Genomic DNA, 13288 nt, shown 5'->3' with positions numbered 1-13288 from the left:
GTATTGTTACGAATAAACACTTTTTATATTGTATTGTTACGAATAAACACGGTCCCTTTTATACTGTATTGTTACGAATAAACATTGTTTTATATTGTATTGTTACGAATAAACACTCTTTTATATTGTATTGTTACGAATAAACATTCTTTTATATTGTATTGTTACGAATAAACAGTATGTTTTATATTGCATCGTTACGAATAAACACTCTTTTATATTGTATTGTTACGAATAAACAGTATGTTTTATATTGTATTGTTACGAATAAACACTCTTTTATATTGTATTGTTACGAATAAGCAGCATGTTTTATATTGTATTGTTACGAATAAACACTGTTTTATATTGTGTTGTTACGAATAAACACTCTTATATTGTATTGTTACGAATAAGCAGTATGTTTTATACTGTATTGTTACGAATAAACCCTCTTATATTGTATTGTTACGAATAAGCAGTATGTTTTATATTGTATTGTTACGAATAAACACTGTTTGATATTGTATTGTTACGAATAAATACGGTCCCTTTTATAGTGTATTGTTACGAATAAACATTGTTTTATATTGTATTGTTACGAATAAACACTCTTTTATATTGTATTGTTACGAATAAACAGTATGATTTATATTGTATTGTTACGAATAAACACTCTTTTATGTTGTATTGTTACGAATAAACAGTATGTTTTATATTGTATCGTTACGAATAAACACTCTTTTATATTGTATTGTTACGAATAAGCAGTATGTTTTATATTATAGTGTTACGAATAAACACTGTTTTATATTGTATTGTTACGAATAAACATTCTTTTATATTGTATTGTTACGAATAAGCAGTATGTTTTATATTGTATTGTTACGAACAAACACTGTTTTATATTGTATTGTTACGAATAAACAGTATGTTTTATATTGTATTGTTACGAATAAACATTCTTGTATATTGTATTGTTACGAATAAACATTATTTTATATTGTATTGTTACGAACAAACAATGTTTTATATTGTATTGTTACGAATATACACGGTCCCTTTTATACTGTATTGTTACATATAAACACTGTTTTATATTGTATTGTTACAAATAAACACGGTCTTTTCATATTGTATTGTTACGAATAAACTGAGTAGGGGGCGCTTAATGGTACCGGAGATCAATCCCATTGTTTTATTGATTTCAACATGAATCTTCCTGATGTGAGGGCTGTTTATCCACACGGGGCTGCAATAAAATGAGACCGGTAGTCGAAGAGTTGAAGCATTAGAACCCCGTGTTGTTCTGGACAATGCTGTTACGTAACCACATTCCGGTCGTGTGCATGCGGGGCAAGAGGCGTGAGGGATAAGCACAGCTACTGCTCATCCGCCGATCTCAAGTCCCAAGACCTGACAATAAACATCTGTTCCGTCCGCGATGACTCTTGCGGATTGAGGAGTTGTAGTGAAGTTTCAAAGTGGTAGTGACATTGTGCCTCAGTTGCACATTTACTGTAAGTACTGCATTATGAACAGTTTAATAATCATCATGCACATATTCAGAGAACTCGCATTAGCTATCACGACTGATGTTTGTAGCTAAGAGCGTAGTATCTGTAACACGTGCCGTACCCGTCAGACACTGATAGTAATTATTGTTAAAGTCGCTCTCCTCCTCATAGTAGGTAGTCGGGCTGAAAGGCGGTAAGCCTGATTGACAGGTCGCGTTACTTTCATTTTTGCTCGTAAGTCCAGTCACCCCGCACAGCATCTGCATGCGAGCAGATACCAACACAGGGCTAGTGGCCTCCACAACAAACGACTGTTCCTTAAGTCGACAACACGCTCAACACAGTGAACACTGGCAACTAAAGACAGATCATCAACGTAGATGTCCTTTTCCATGGTTAAATGGTTAGTGTGCTGGCCTTTGGCCACAGGGGTCCTGGGATCGATTCAAGGCAGGGTCGGAAATTTTAACTTTAATTGGTTAATTTCGCTGGTACGGGGCTGGGTTTATGTGTCGTCTTCATATGGTTAGCGTGCTCGCCTTTGGTCACAAGGGTCCCGGGTTCGATTCGCGGCAGGGTCGGGAATTCTAACCTTAATTAGTTAATTTCGCTGCCACGGAGGCTGGGTGTATGTGTCATCTTCATCATCATTTCATCCTCATCACGTCGCGCAGGTTGCCTACGGGTGTCAAATCGAAAGACCTGCATCTTGGCGAGTCGAACTTGTCCTCGGACACTCCCGGCACTGAAAGCCATACGCCATTTCCGTTTTCCATCAACGAAGATGTGCAAGTTTCCGGTCTGAATTCTGGAGACTCTAGGGACAGTGAGAAATGGAGACGGTGAAGCACAATAGCAACTTAACAGAATAACCGCTGACCTATTTCACAATTAAATGAAATGAAAGCGCAGGTTGCAACTGGAACTGCATGAGAGAAACTATTCGAAACAAGAATAAAAATAAAAACTGTGTCCTAAAAGATTTACAAGACGTTCATCATCTGTAAACGAGATGCTAGACACATAGCAATTGCAGAGCGATATTTCTATCATTCAGTTGGTATTTAGTATCGGTTTGTAGCACTGTGTATAGGCTTGCCAGATGTATGGTTTTGGCCAGAAAAATACGTAATTTTTCATATTTTGTTCCACGTACGCAGCGATGCCAACCTCAGAAAATTGAAAAACCCTAAAGAAAGTATAAAATAACCATATTCTTTAACGTAAAACCGTACAGTGCTGATTTTCACCCAAATACACTAAAATTCATAGAATAAGTGCAACAAGAGCAAACAGCAAATTTTTGGAATAGAAATAGGAAATACCTGTTTTAGTACGCTGTAAATGGTCCATTGTTCTAATCGGTATACCGTGTTCCAACGAAAACACGGAGAGTTTTATTTCCACACTGGGTGCTAATTTCTGAACATTCGCTACGTTGGTCTCTCTGTTGAAAAGAGCCTTGACATTTATTTGACGGGTATCGGATACAGCGTTCATGCTTTTGATGTGATTTTCGCTTTTTTTGTGCTTTTCGGTTTTGTTGTGTATTTTCATATTACTTAATTCTGAGAAAAATGTCACGATACAAACCTTACATTTTGCCCTATCCTCACGTCTTGGATCAGTGCGCAACCATTTGTTATACTCTCCCACGACTGGCTGTACTATTGTTTCCTTCTGGGTGTTTTAACAGAAATTTTTATTTTTCTAGGTATGTAGGACCTGCTTCACTTTCGGAATGAGAAGTGAACACCATATTTATTTATTTAACATACTATTAACATGGGAAGGTCACCCACACGAAACTGAAGCACTGGGTTGTCATTCGAAAGAATTTGTTAAGCACATGACAACAAAATAGCTGCACTGTTACCCGTTTGGTGTTGCGCCACACTTCACATTTTCAATGGCTGATTAAGGAACAACCCACCCAGTGGGGTAGGAGTAGCGTGTCTGCCTCTTACCCGGAGTACCCGGCTTCAATTCCCGGCTAAATCAGGGATTTATACGTGGATCTGAGAGCTCGTTCGAGGTCCACTCAGCCTACGTGATTAGAATTGAGGAGCTATCTGACGGTGAGATGGCGGCCCCGGTCTAGAAAGCCAGGAATAACGGCCGAGAGGATTCGCCGTGCTCGACACACGACACCTCGTAATTTTGGACTGAGCAGCGGTCGCTTGGTAGGCCAATGCCCTTCAGGGCTGTAGTGCGTTGGGGTTTGGTTAGGATTAAGAAATGATTGACGGAGTTCGGTGTGAGCTGATTCAAACATGTGACTGTTAACATAAGAGATCTACGGTTGATGCAGTTTGAAGAGTGGGACAGAAGGTCCCAAATGTCACATTATACTGACGCATCGCTGAAGAATCTGAAACCAGCTCAGAGGTGAACCACAACATTCAAAGCTTGGGTGTCCCCTAGGAAAATGGAGGCCACCTCGTATATGTATGCTCAAACAGGAGAAGAAAATCATTTTCCATAAAAATCTTAAAATGTCAAAAAAGAGGAAAAAGAAATGTTCATCTCAAACTTTCGCAGAACCGTACATAGAGAAGTGAAAACCGTAAATATACGCTTCAAACTGTACGGTTGGCAACGCTGCACCAATTGCTCCGAGTTTGAAAATGAGCACACGGCGACTTGTATTTTTGATTCTAGTGCAAATTGTCTATGACATCCGAGACATACTTTCTGTTCTACACGCTAGGGTGCGCGTGTGGAGGCTGTTGTGACGGACATGATGTCACTTTAGGGGCGCGGTCACATTAAATCATTTATTTTATTAAAAATTATCGTGCAAGGTACGAAGTGAACAGATCATGATAAAGTAATGGCATGACCAGTGCAATGTACAGTATGACTTCTCCTTAGTCCAGTATCTTGCAGGTTTGGGGATGAGTTGGGATGAATTTATACGGCTTCTAATTCCGAACCGATGAAGATTAAATGAATTATACTGAAATTAAAATGAGCAAGGGAGTCGAAAGAATTTTCGGTGACCTATGAATAGGAACTCTCTTGGCATTTGCGTGGAAATGAAACGGAAAACCACGGAAAACCATTGTCAGGACAGTGGATGGTGAGGTTTGAACCCCCGCGCCTCCCGACTGTAGAACCTGGATTTACAGCCGTAGTGCGTTACCGCGCATGGACTATACCTCAGCTATCAAAACCAGGCAATAATTCATATTAGTTCTTATTATTTTTCCGTGAATAAATTCACAAAGAGAATTTAATCTGTGATGGATATTAAATGGATAGATAAGCTAAACAGATCAACAGCTCGTCTCTAAAATAAGTTCACCGGACAAACTTTGGTCACCACGTCGAGAAATCACCACAAGCATCATTCAGTACCGTGTAACTTCCCCTCTGGACTTGATAAACGACTGAATTTGGTAAGGAAGTGAGTCCACAAAGTTGTGCAGATACATCGCATCCAGTCACTTGCTGAGGATCTGATCCCACAGTTCTACCAAATTTCGGGGATAATGATGTCTGCGTGCTGTTTGAACATGTCCCGCATGTTTTCAATGGGGTCTAAGTCAAGTGATTTTGCGGGCCAGTCGAGATGTAATAGGGTGGGGAGAGTGTTCGTAAAACCAGTCACATATTGGTCCAGCCCGATGAACTTTGTTGTTGTCATCTTGAAAAATCGGGGTATCAATAGCGTACTCATCATCAATCAATCAATCAATACTGATCTGCATTTAGGGCAGTCGCCCAGGTGGCAGATTCCCTATCTGTTGCTTTCCTAGCCTTTTCCTAAATTATTTCAAAGAAATTGGAAATTTATTGAACATCTCCCTTGGTAAGTTATTCCAATCCCTAACTCCCCTTCCTATAAATGAATATTTGCCCCAGTTTGTCCTCTTGAATTCCAACTTTATCTTCATATTGTGATCTTTCCTACTTTTATAGACGCCATTCAAACCTATTCGTCTACTAATGTCATTCCACGCCATCTCTCCGCTGACAGCTCGGAACATACCACTTAGTCGAGCAGCTCTTCTTCTTTCTCTCAATTCTTCCCAACCCAAACATTGCAACATATTTGTAACGCTACTCTTTTGTCGGAAATCACCCAGAACAAATCGAGCTGCTTTTCTTTGGATTTTTTCCAGTTCTTGAATCAGGTAATCCTGGTGAGGGTCCCATACACTGGAACCATACTCTAGTTGGGGTCTTACCAGAGACTTATATGCACTCTCCTTTACATCCTTACTACAACCCCTAAACACCCTCATAACCATGTGCAGAGATCGGTACCCTTTATTTACAATCCCATTTATGTGATTACCCCAGTGAAGATCATTCCTTATATTAACACCTAGATACTTACAATGATCCCCAAAAGGAACTTTCACCCCATCAACGCAGTAATTAAAACTGAGAGGACTTTTCCTATTTGTAAAACTCACAACCTGACTTTTAGCCCCGTTTATCAACATACCATTGCCTGCTGTCCATCTCACAATATTTTCGAGGTCACGTTGCAGTTGCTCACAATCTTGTAACTTATTTATCACTCTATAGAGAATAACATCATCCGCAAAAAGCCTTACCTCCGATTCCACTCCTTTACTCATATCATTTATATATATAAGAAAACATAAAGGTCCGATAACACTGCCCTGAGGAACTCCCCTCTCAACTATTACAGGGTCAGACAAAGCTTCACCTACTCTAACTCTCTGAGATCTATTTTCTAGAAATATAGCAACCCATTCAGTCACTCTTTTGTCTAGTCCAATTGCACTCATTTTTGCCAGTAGTCTCCCATGATCCACCCTATCAAATGCTTTAGACATGTCAATCGCGATACAGTCCATTTGACCTCCAGAATCCAAGATATCTGCTACATCTTGCTGGAATCCTACAAGTTGAGCTTCAGTGGAATAACCTTTCCTAAAACCGAATTGCCTTCTATCGAACCAGTTATTAATTTCACAAACATGTCTAATATAATCAGAAAGAATGCCTTCCCAAAGCTTACATACAATGCATGTCAAACTTACTGGCCTGTAATTTTCAGCTTTATGTCTATCACCCTTTCCTTTATACACAGGGGCTACTATAGCAACTCTCCATTCATCTGGTATAGCTCCTTCGGCCAAACAATAATCAAATAAGTACTTCAGATATGGTACTATATCCCAACCCATTGTCTTTAGTATATCCCCAGAAATCTGATCAATTCCAGCCGCTTTTCTAGTTTTCAACTTTTGTATCTTATTGTAAATGTCATTGTTATCATACGTAAATTTTATTAGTTCTTTGGCCTTAGTCTCTTCCTCTATCTCGACATTATCCTTGTAACCAACAATCTTTACATACTGCTGACTGAATACTTCTGCCTTTTGAAGATCCTCACATACACACTCCCCTTGTTCATTAATTATTCCTGGAATGTCCTTCTTGGAACCTGTTTCTGCCTTAAAATACCTGTACATACCCTTCCATTTTTCACTAAAATTTGTATGACTGCCAATTATGCTTGCCATCATGTTATCCTTAGCTGCCTTCTTTGCTACATTCAATTTTCTAGTAAGTTCCTTCAATTTCTCCTTACTTCCACAGCCATTTCTAACTCTATTTCTTTCCAGTCTGCACCTCCTTCTTAGTCTCTTTATTTCTCTATTATAATAAGGTGGGTCTTTACCATTCCTTACCACCCTTAAAGGTACAAACCTGTTTTCGCATTCCTCAACAATTTCTTTAAACCCATCCCAGAGTCTGTTTACATGTTTATTTACCGTTTTCCATCGATCATAGTTACTTTTTAGAAACTGCCTCATACCTGCTTTATCAGCCATATGGTACTGCCTAACAGTCCTACTTTTAAGACCTTCCTTTCTATCACATTTATTTTTAACTACCACAAAAACAGCTTCATGATCACTAATACCATCTATTACTTCAGTTTCCCTATAGAGCTCATCTGGTTTTATCAGCACCACATCCAAAATATTTTTCCCTCTGGTTGGTTCCATCACTTTCTGAATCAGCTGTCCTTCCCATATTAACTTATTTGCCATTTGTTGGTCATGCTTCCTGTCGTTCGCATTTCCTTCCCAATTGACATCTGGCAAATTCAGATCTCCCGCTACAATCACATTTCTTTCCATTTCGTTTCCCACATAGCTGACTATCCTATCAAATAATTCCGAATCCGCATCAGCGCTACCCTTTCCCGATCTGTACACTCCAAATATATCAAGTTGCCTATTATCTTTAGAAATGAGCCTTACACCTAGAATTTCATGTGTCTCATCTTTAACTTTTTCGTAGCTTACAAATTATTCTTTCACCAGAATGAAAACTCCCCCTCCCACCTTTCCTATCCTATCTCTACGATACACACTCCAGTGCCGTGAGAAAATTTCTGCATCCATTATATCATTTCTCAGCCATGATTCAACTCCTATTACAATATCTGGTAAATATGTATCTATTAAATTACTTAATTCTATTCCTTTCTTTACAATACTTCTACAGTTCAACACTAACAATTTTATGTCATCCCTACTTGATTTCCAGTTCCCTGTTCCCTTATCACCGCTCCCTAGGCCATCCCGTTTCCCTGAATGTACCTCCCTATTACCCTTCCAAACAAATTTCCTAACTTATACGTACCACTGCGGTTTAAATGAAGGCCATCCGAGTGCAGATCCCTTTCACCTACCCACCCATTAGGATCTAGAAATTTCACTCCCAGTTTCCCACATACCCACTCCATAGTCTCATTTAAATCCCCAATCACCCTCCAGTCAGTATCCCTCCTACACAGTATTCCACTAATAACAATCTCCGCTTTCTTAAACTTCACCCGTGCTACATTTACCAGATCCCACACATCTCCAACTATGTTGGTACTTATATCAGCTTGCCTTACGTTGTTGGTACCAACGTGAAACACTACCACCTTCTCCTTCCCCTCCTCCCTCTCTTCTACTTTCCTCAACATCTGCCTCAACCTAATTCCTGGATAACATTCTACCCTGGTTCCCTTTCCTCCACACACTTTCCCCTCGTGTCTAACGATGGAATCCCCCATGACCAGAGCCTCAACCCTACCCACCTCATTTGATCCCCTCCCCTCCTGGTCAGCCCTATCTTTCCTGATAGCTGCAGAAGCTACTTCCTCCTGCCTTTTCTCCTTCCCATGACCCCGTTCCACCTGTCTTTTCCTATCCTCTACTCTACATTTCCCTTTCCTATCTTTTCCTTTCCTCCTACTTCCACGCATCTCAGCAATAGTTCCCTGTCCCTAATCTTCCCTCTGTTGTTCTATCTGGAGTGACTCGTACCGATTTCGCACAGACACCTGTCCTGAATTCTGATCCTGAATAGAGCCCTTGGCCTGCAATCTCCTTCCCCTTAGAACATTAGACCACCTGTCTTCTACAACTCCTCCCTTTCCTTCCCCTCCCTCTTGTACACCTACTGTAACCTGTACATTGTTTGAGGGAGTCCTATCTTCCTTCCCGTCTTCTGTGAGAATCCTAATTATCTCCCTCAAACTTTCCAACTCCTCCCTCATACCCCTCAATGCCTCACCACACCCACAATAAGTACACTCGCGCTCCTTAGCCATTCTTTACGGGGGGAAAATTTTAAATTAAAAAAAAACTTATTTGCAAAAAAATAAATGAACGGAGGGATATATTGTCTGGGATAGTACACAACAATAAGGTAATTAATATACGACTACACTACAATACTACTTAGTCGTGCTCTATTATTATTTTTTTTAATTTTTTTTATCCTACAACCCCTAACAGGATAAAAGCTGCTGTTAATTACTGAATATCGAAAGTAATACACAAGAACTACACAATTCCAAACTGCAATTAAGCCTATCCTAATTTCAACAATATTTTAGTAAGAGTTTCTACGGATACCTCTACCACACCAGTACTACACAAATATTTTACAATAATAAAATAAGCACACTAAATTCTAATAGGATATTACTCGTATACTACTGTACAGTACACTACAGTAATTTTTAAACTACTTTCAGACGTATCCTAATTACGATACCGGTACCGTACCGTATGTCACTACTAAGCACAACAGAAATGAAATTTGCAAGAACTACTGTACTCAAAGATTACCAACGAAGCTAAATGCTTAGACAAATTATTATTAGTATTACGGTCTAATAGATATACACGAAAGATAACACACGAATATAGCACGCAAGATACGGCACTATCTAAATGTACTGTATCTATACTACAATGTATCTACACTACACTACACTGCGTTTGGTTAAATGCTTAAGTATCAAAAGGATTGCCGTACACGAAGAAAAACACGAATATAACTGGCAAGATACTATCTAATATATTATACCTTATCTTCACTACAATTCTACTGAAATGTGGTTATGTGATTATTACAGCTGGTGGATTACTATTATTTTCCCTACTCCACGGGACGGAGAAAAAAAAAGTGTCCTTAATTAGGCCTACTGAAAAATACGAGGTTGTCTACAATAATTTCTCAAATATTTCTATCAAAACTACTGCTACTACTACTACTCCAGGGACTTGAACTGCAATTACTGGGATATATGAACTTTATTATTATTAGCTAACCGCTCATAAATACTGAAAGATCGAGCGAGCGAAATATAAATTACGGATACTAACTACCTACTCAGAAGTACAAATGAATGGAATACAAGGTCAGCTGATTTTTATTTATATTTACTTGACTACACTACACCCTTTGTTCACGACTGTAGCCAACAATGCAATATTTGAATATGAGGAGCGACAATAATCAATAACAATACGACTGTTAACTATTACCGTGTAATCTATTTAACTTCTTTTTAAATGGAAGTTTACAGGCGTATCGTGTTTTTTAATGTAGTAAATTATTACCTTCGCGATAGTTTGAACGTATATCTATACGAAATACCGGAGAAGTTGCTGCAGAAGTTACGGTACTATTCCTTATGATAATCTGCCTTTGTAAGTACAACCAACGAATCTACAGATATTTACAAATATTTTTAAAGTTAATATTGTTACCTAAAGTATTACCTAAACCTAATTCGAAACAAGGTGCACCTAGCTAGCCTACTTAACCTAGAAAACGTAATTTACTGAAGACCAACTGAATTACTTGTTACAAAATTTAAATAATTATTACTACTCCCAATTTCTACCAACAAGCACTAAACACCACTATATAAACAGCACTAAATGAATCAGATATACACAAAATTAAGCTATTTCAATAGGTTTTCACTACTTTATCACTACAATAATGCAAGAGCTCTCTCAACAGCCAACCGTTCTCAAGCGCAACCAACAATGCAGATGTTGACTGAAAGGCAACAGCTAATCATCTATAATGTTTAAATAAAGATGCTGGTTCATGTTATTGATCACCTGAGTGAGCGAGCCCAATTATGTGTGATTCATATTTTTAACTTTTTCTCTTATATTGGCGTGATTATCATCATGTTTAGCGGAAACATGATACAAAAAACACCTCCAAAACATCACAGAATCACCTTCCGCTTGAACCTGACCTTGCACACATCCAGGATTTGGCCTTAACGTGCATCATTGGAATACCGTACAGGCAAAAATGTGACTTGTCAGACTACATCACGTTCCGCCAGCTAGCTACTGTCCACTTTCGATGATTTCTACCCCATCGAAGATGCGCAGCGTTATGTGACTGTGTGAGCAATAGCCTCTTGGCCAACTCCACATGTTCATTGCATGCAGTCCCTGTCTCAATGCTCTCTCGCTAACAGGTTGAGATGGAACTTCATTCACTGATTGCAGCAATTGCTGTCGGGTTTGGAACCGATATTGATTCACAAGCCGAGAATTGCGTCTGCGGTCCCTCTCAGTCAGGATCATTTTTCCGACCCCAATTCTGACGTCACCATATGTAGTACACCACTGCTTGTAGACACGCTGAACAGTCCACTGTGAAACACCAACAAATCCAACAATTTCACGCACCGTTTGGCCACGGGCACGACGCCACTCTGTCACATCCTTGACGTACACTGTCCGCTTGAAACTTCAATGTCTCACTGATCGCTACTGACTTATGATCAATGCTCGTGCGGTTGAGCATGCTGCTCGTTCGCTGAGCCATCTGTACAGGTTTAATGATCCATCTGTGCGTGCGCACCAGGATGACTAACGTTTTGTCCCGTGAGCTTATGAATTGTAAGTTTAGGTAATGTTTCAACTGCGGCGCGAAGAAAGCTGTAACATTTCTACGCCAGCTCTACCTAAACTAAAGTGTTGAAATGTGCATGTTCGAATGAAATATGGTGTCAAATTTCCTTTGTAAAAATAAAACTATCATGAAACTAGAGGACCCCTGGTGTCCTTGTCTTCTTTGCAGAGGGCATCGGAAGGCTCGTATCACGATACGACAAATGACTGAATTGTTTTGATGATTACGTCGAAAAATAGGTAGGCCTACGAAACTACTAAATTTTAGTAATAATTAATTGATGTTATTTGTTTTACATCCCACTAACTACTATTTTAAGGTCTTCGGAGACGCCGAGGTGCCGGAATTTAGTCCCGCGGGAGTTCTTTTACGTGCCAGTAAATCTACCGATACGAGGCTGACGTATTTGAGCACCTTCAAATACCACCGGACTGAGCCAGGATCGAACCTGCCAGGTTGGGGTCAGAAGGCCAGCGCCTCCACCGTCTGAGCCACTCAGCCTAGCACTAAATTCTAGTGATGAAATCATTCTGTTATATCAATGTGCCTTTTTTGATACCCCATCGGAGATTGATAAAGAACAGCTTTCGTATGAGTGAAGTGAACTACTGTAGATTTCTTTATTGTGAAGCTGATCGATATTTTGCGAACTTTCTTTTATTTACAATTTGCTTTACGTCGCATCGACACAGACAGGTTCCATGCCGATGATGGGATATGAAAGGGCTAGAAATGGGAAGGAAGCGACCGCGGCTTCAATTAAGGTTTGCATTTGCCTGGAGCGAAAATAGGAAACCACGGGAAACCTCCTTCAGACTTTCCGAATAGGGTTCGAACCTACTACCTCCCAAATGTAAGCTGGCAGCTACATGGCTCAAACCGTGCAGTCACTAGGTCGGTTGAACGTGGCCGTATAATATGGCTACGTGAAGATGGATTTTCCTTCCGCGTTATTGCAAAATGACCTAACATGAATGTCTCCACTGTGCATGCGTGCTGGCAGCAGTGGTCGCGAGAAGACCGGGCTCCGGACGTCTCCGTGGCACCACCGAGAGGGAGGACCGCCGTATTCGGCTTGTGGCTGTGACGTAGCAGACTGCGTCTGCAGCAGCATTTTGTTCGAAATCGGTTACTTGACGGACACCTCCGGGCCAGATACCCTGCGGCGTGCATTCCACTTACCCCAAATCACCACCGCCTGCGTTTTAAGTGGTGTCAAGCGAGAGCTCATTGGAGCATGGAGTAGAGGTCCGTTGTGTTTTGCGATGAAAGCTTGTTCTGCCTTGGTGGCAGTGATGGCCGTGTAATGGTTATAAAGAGAACATGTGAGCGCCTACATTCCACCTGAACCTACACCGGGAGTTCTGGTCCGGGGAGCAATTTCCTATTGTACCGTACGCGTCTTCATAATATCCCGGGCTAGTCGCGGCAAAGACGTGGTTACCGTTCAACAAAAATGATATGGGCAAAACTAAATTCAAAACTCGTAATGAGCAATATACCAAAAGTACATGACAGGAAGTCGGGTACATAGACTACGTAAATAAGACAGAGAAATGGGGGGT

This window comes from Anabrus simplex, chromosome 4 (assembly GCF_040414725.1).
Source record: "Anabrus simplex isolate iqAnaSimp1 chromosome 4, ASM4041472v1, whole genome shotgun sequence".
Taxonomy (NCBI): domain Eukaryota; kingdom Metazoa; phylum Arthropoda; class Insecta; order Orthoptera; family Tettigoniidae; genus Anabrus; species Anabrus simplex.
The sequence above is the reverse complement of the archived record's forward strand: the minus strand, read 5'-3'. Positions refer to the sequence as shown.